The sequence below is a fragment of the Pleurodeles waltl genome, chromosome 2_1 (assembly GCF_031143425.1).
Source record: "Pleurodeles waltl isolate 20211129_DDA chromosome 2_1, aPleWal1.hap1.20221129, whole genome shotgun sequence".
NCBI classification, from domain to species: Eukaryota; Metazoa; Chordata; class Amphibia; order Caudata; family Salamandridae; genus Pleurodeles; species Pleurodeles waltl.
Window position 1 is genome coordinate 266710183 of NC_090438.1, and position 6000 is coordinate 266716182.

The 6000-nt window shown below is 41.2% G+C and overlaps 1 long non-coding RNA gene across 3 annotated transcripts in view; it reads left to right on the forward strand.

Annotated features, from left to right (window-relative positions):
• LOC138258694 (uncharacterized) overlaps positions 1–4717 on the forward strand; it is a 392773-nt gene extending 388056 nt beyond the window's left edge. For 2 of the 3 annotated variants that reach the window (XR_011198508.1, XR_011198514.1), the window contains one exon: positions 3004–4113. This is a non-coding gene — a long non-coding RNA (uncharacterized lncRNA). The other variant, XR_011198512.1, reaches the window with a different exon arrangement.
• Positions 4718–6000: the final 1283 nt, after the last annotated feature.

The window sequence follows — 6000 nt, forward strand, 5'->3', positions numbered from 1 at the left end:
TATTAGAGACTGCCAAAGCTGGAGTGGAGAAAGAGGTTCCCGGTAGAGCATAGGGGGTTAGTCTTGAGCTTGTCATGTTTCCTGTTTTCCCAAGTCGAGGTTATGCATGAGGAGGGGGGAAGGGACCCAGGACCACTTCCTGGTATATCTGTGAATGCAGGTCAGCCAAAAGTGAGCTCTTAATTGCAATGAAGACTAACTTCTTCTCAGATATAATATGGTGTAGAGCCAGGTATAGGCAGGTTTTAGCTAAAAAGGAGTGGGAGAACTCACTGTTTTATTCTCTACGTAAACCCATGATTGTAAAAGATAATAAATCTTTCTGCAGGACTGTGGCAGTCCGCCTAAATGGCCTCAAAACTGAGTTAGATTTCTGTGGACAACCAGACAAGTGGGTGGCCGATTTTAGCAAGTTGTATACAATGGGAGCATTTTTGAGGAGGGTGATAGAATGCCCTTAGAAAAGGGTGACATAGATGATTTCAGTTCCCTTGAATTCTCATTAAATGAGACTTTGGCTGCGATTAACTTATGCATCCCTGCCCATATCCCAGGTATGGATCGGATCCCTAGTGACCTAGAAGTGCGGGGCCCATATATAAACATCCAATCCATGCCATCCTTTCTGGACAGGATATTCCTACTTGATGGAACCTAGCGGAGATCATCCCAATTTACAAGGAGGTGGACCCTGCAACTCAGGGAACTGCAGACCTATTAGCCTGATTGTCTCCATTCAAAAATCTTTTGCAAACAAGTGTTTGTTTCATCTGCAGGACTGGATTTCAGATGAGGGTGCCCTGTATGATTTGCAAGTGGATTTGAAAGCCAATGTTAGCACTCTAGATCAGGATTTCCGGTTAACTTGCATTTTTGGAGAGAGTTGTTAATCAGCAAGTGCAGGCTTTTTGTTGCCTTTGTTGATTAGTGTGGCTTTTGACCTGGTTCTGAGGCGGATGCTTTGAAAGGTGTTGGAGAAAATAGGTAGCCCTGCTCCCTGACTGAACTTCTTGATAAGGCTGCATACTAAAAATATGGCCCAAGTGAGATTGGGTAACGATAGGCAGGTGACTAAACCTTTCAAGGTAGATTGTAGAGTTAGGAAGGGATGCGTCCTCACTCCCACCCTGTTCTCCCTTTATATTAACAGACTGAGTACTTAAGCAGGGATGGGTATGAAGTGCCCAAACTTGGGGGGAGAAGCATCCCGGCCCTCCTCTTTGCATACGACACCCTGCTGATTTCTAAGTCACCACACAGGCTTCAGTTATTACTCAACCTCTTTAATTCCTTTTGCAATGGACGGGTTTTGGAGCTTAATAACACCAAAACCAAGTGTATGTTCTTTTCCAATTGTAAGGTGAACTAATGTTATAGATGGTGTGGGTAATACCCCCTTAGATCGCGTAGCAGTTTTTGATTACTTAGGTATCTGACTCACACTCAACTTGAGTTTGGCTCTCAGTTGGAGAAGACCCATATGTACCTTATCCTGCAGACTGCAAATATAGCTAGGGTCCTCCATAGGACCTCATCTAGAAGGGTTGCCCCAGCCATTGAAATTTATAATGTAAAGGCAATGGGGTCTGTACTGTATGACACAGAACTACAGGGCAGTTCGAATCCTAACAGTTTAGACATTGTGAAGCATGGGTTTTTAAGTTCTATATATACCCTTTCCCCAAGTAATCCCCTTATGCCAGTACACTTAGTTCAAGCACAGAGAAAGATCTCACATGAAATAGAATGCAGACTTCTTACTTTCTGGCACCGGCTGTGGACTACTCCAGCCCTTGAACCATATTGAGAATGCATAAGTTATCTTATGGCTCCACATTGCGTAGAGAGGATCCCCTGTTTCCGAACTTTAAATTCACTATTGCGTGAACTAGGGCTAGACTGAGTCGATGAGCCTGTTCCCATAAGATAGGGTCAAAGTCACTACTTGGAGTCTGTAGCCATCGAAAGTATGATGCAGAGCAAAGGAAGAATAACACTAGATTTTATTGATGCTAAGTCTTGTACGAGCTATGAGGCGACCCTCTATGAAATTATTCCACCTCTAGCATGTGAGTTATACCAACAATTTAGATACGCCACCCTTCCCACTAAAGCCTTTAGCTCTAAATGACATGAAAAGGGTGAGGTTTATGACCAGTGTCCAGTTTGTCACGGAGGTACGAAATCGTTGAAACACAATATTATTCTGTCCTTGCTATCTCAAACTCCAGGTTAAGTGCATTGTGCCCAGGTAAGAATTTGGACACCAGGCGGTATTTAGATGCTCTTAGAATCTTGAGAACCGACACAAGCAGAGTACTTGTGTTCAGTGGGGCAAAATATTTAATGGCACTATGGTTAAGGCGAATCAGGCGTCTAGATAATGAGGTGGAAGGTTGAGTATATGTTCTATGTCTAAGTGATATAATATAAAGAGAAACCAGAGTGACAAGAGGGGCAAGATGCTCACATATTTAGCTGCAAATCTACCAGCCCAAAACTAATGCAATATGTATGACTTTGCTATACATGTTTTAAATCATTTCCATGGTATGGAAGAATCACAGAGTATGTATTTTTTCATAGCAATTTAAAAACAAAACAATTTTACGTAATCTGAAGCTCTGCTCTAACATGGTTTTCTCTTGTTAGAGAAATTGGCACTGCACTGGTCACCTTATTTAAAAAAAGAATTTCGATCTTTCGTTAATCCACAGTAAGCAATGTACAAGAACTCGCCAAAACGCCTAGTATTTCGAATAGGGCTTTTTCGAGTGGTTGGATGCTTTGATCTTTTGTGATTATATAACTGCGATTTTTATATTACTGTAGTTTATCGTATTGTATTTTTATCCATTAGTAGAATTTTTACCCATGTGTACTACTTACTTTTAATGTATGTACTTTTATGATCTTAGTGATCAAAATTAAAGTTACAAATGAGACAAAACATTTTTAATGTCTGCTGCTTAATTCACTCTCTTTTCAATTCATATCCTCTAGTTGCCTTTCACGTCTGCCATCTATTTCTTCATGGTCTCCCATCAGTGCTTCATCCATAACCAGGGGTCATTTGCATGTGGTTGCAACAAGGTGAACATGCACTCCGACATAATGATGCAACTTGACCTACTGAAGAGCAATGGCCCATGCAACCAACAGCATTGTTTTTTAACAGCCCCAAAGTCCTTTCAATGGTATTCTTAGTTTTTATGTGACCTCGGTTGTATTTCTTATATTTATTTTGTGATGAAGTACAAGAGTCAGCAGCCTTGGCTTATCACAAGCATGAGGGTGAATTCGGTGATTATATAAATGTGTAATAACGCTGTAAAAGAGCAATCATGATAATTCTCAAACATGATGTGGTCCAATAAAGAGGTGGAGAGGTTATCCGTTTTTTTTTATAGACAACTAGCATGTATACCAGTATTTTATGTATTCTTAAATAATAGCTGTCTTTCTTTTGAACCGTGGGAGTCAGCGACCAAAAGAAGTGCTGTGGAGGAGTTACAACCAAAGATTAATGCTGTAAATTTGAATTGCTTTTGCTGTTCAAATCAGAGTGAAAGCTCCACAAGCCAAAACAGCGAATCTTGTAAGAGTGGTGTTTGTCCCTACAGTGTCTCGAGCATTGAAAAGGAAAAGCCGAGCATCCCCCACGCCGGTTTCTGGGATGTTAAAGGTTTTGCAGCGATGGTTGTGAAAGCTTGCATGAAACGTGACTATTATACCCTGTGTTACGGCCACAAAATTAACGATGATGGCCAGGAGGGCCATGAATTACTAGACCCGTCATATGACCCAGGAATAACCAGGCACATCTGCAGCATGCTAGATCCGTGCAAAGTGTATAAACTGTTAAGAAGGGTGTACGGGATGTTGACTTTAAATAAAAATGTTCAACCTGATATTATTAAGTTTTGTCAATCGCTCTCTGTGAGCTCTGAGATGCGTGCGATCCACACTCAAAGCTTGAAAGCATGCAAAGTGTGGTAGAAAGGAAAAACAAAAGAAGGGGCGCTTTAGCCCCGCGTAGACTGTTTTTAGAATGATGAGACAACCTGATAACATATCGTAGTTGTATTATTTAACATTACATTCTTACTCACTTTTTAGGACGGGGGTCAGAACGATGCCGCACAAGATGGCTATGAACTACACCCCGGATACTCTTGTATTACGAAAATTTTGTATGGGTTGCTCAAAGAAAAAATTGCTGAAATACAGCCTTTAAATGCAGTTTTGTGAGCCAGCAGATATGAAGCAGTGCAACAGTTCCGAGTGTGTAGCGAAGTGGCGGAGCAAAGCGGGGCACCTTATGCGTAGTGAATACCGGAGCATATACAGGTGAAGGTTGATGGATTTAAGACTACCACCAACAAAAGAATTATGCAAAACCCTGGAGCATGTTACCAAACATTATTTCAATGATAAGTGCTTTTCATTGTCCAAGCAAGAACTGTATGAACTTTTAAACGACGTCAGCACCTTGTGTGTGCAAAGTTATATGAGGGGTGGGTGGGCAGTCGTGTCTAGCGCCATTGAATTTATATCTATGAAAATAGAAAAACATGTGACGCTGAGGCCTTTTAGCTGTAAGGCCCCCCATAATGTGTGTACACGATGTTATGTTATATATACGTAATGAAAAGACCTTAAAGTGTCCGACAATGGCTTTGATACGTGTCTGGAAAGTGTGAAGTCTGCAGTGCTTATGTCCTGTTGCCATTTTCATGTTTAATAAAACAACTTTACACAAAACAAATGTCTTTCATTTCATGGTTGCGGTGTGTGACAGCAAGACAGAGGCTGGCTTAAGGGAGCTTTATTACAATACACTAGGGGTTGGAAGCTTCGGAAGTGCCGGAGCTCTGTTTAGAAGTTAGAAGTGCTCGAGTTGAAAATGAATCTGTAAACTGATCAGGAGCGAAGGCTTGGTTATTGGGGGAAGAGGCGTATTCACTCCATAAACCAGCCAAGAGCCATTTTAAGAGGAGGGCCACAGTCGTTAGTACGCAGCTAGATTATCAGTGGCAGGCTAACATGATCAGTCTTCAAGATCTAGTAAAGCATAACAACGGTGCTATGTATATATTAACAGTCATAGACGTATTGTCTAAGTACACCTATGCAGAAGCGTTAAACAATAAAAGTGGTACCAGCGTCACCACCGCCTTTAAAGTCATCTTCGTGAGAGGTCGAGTACCTCAAAAACTACAGACGCTGGAAAATCATTTTTGAACAAATCTTTTCAGAAATTATTAAAGTAGCATGCTGTTCAGCATTTTTACTGAGGTAAAAGCTGCGGTTGTAGAGCATGTTAACAGAACTTTAAAATCAAAGATTTGGCAATATTTCACAACCAACAATACCTACAGATACATGGATGTTGAACAGGCTTTTATAAATGTTTATACCGCCAGTTACCATAGGACCATCAAAATGTCTCCTGTGGAGGTAACGGCTGATAATTCGTTAATGGTGTGGAGAACTGTGTATGGGAGTCGTCTCGTAGTGAAGATCAAGAAACCTGTTTTTAAAGAAGGGGATCATGTCAGGGTTTCAAAGTTGAAGGTTTCTTCACCAAAGGCTACCAGACATTTAGCGATGAGATATATATATAGTGGAAAGTGCTGAGTTTAAAAAAGGGGTATATATGTACAAGTTGAAGGACTATGACGGGGAAAATGTAACGGGTGTCTTTTACAACAAAGAGTTACAAAAGGTGCCCTATGATCAAAACAGGGTGTACAGAATTGAAAAGGTTCTGAAAAGGAAAGGCAGCAGAGCTAAGAGACAGACGCAGGTGAAATGGCCCGAGAAATTTAACAGTTGGGTTTTGGACAGCTCGCTACACGCGGTGTGAGGTCGCGCTGTAAGCACTGAGATGGAGACCTCACCTTTTTATATATTATGCTGCCAACCAACTTCTCGAAAGACATATTTCCCGACAATAAGATTTCTAATGATACAGTGAAACTGGCTAAACCGGTGGAC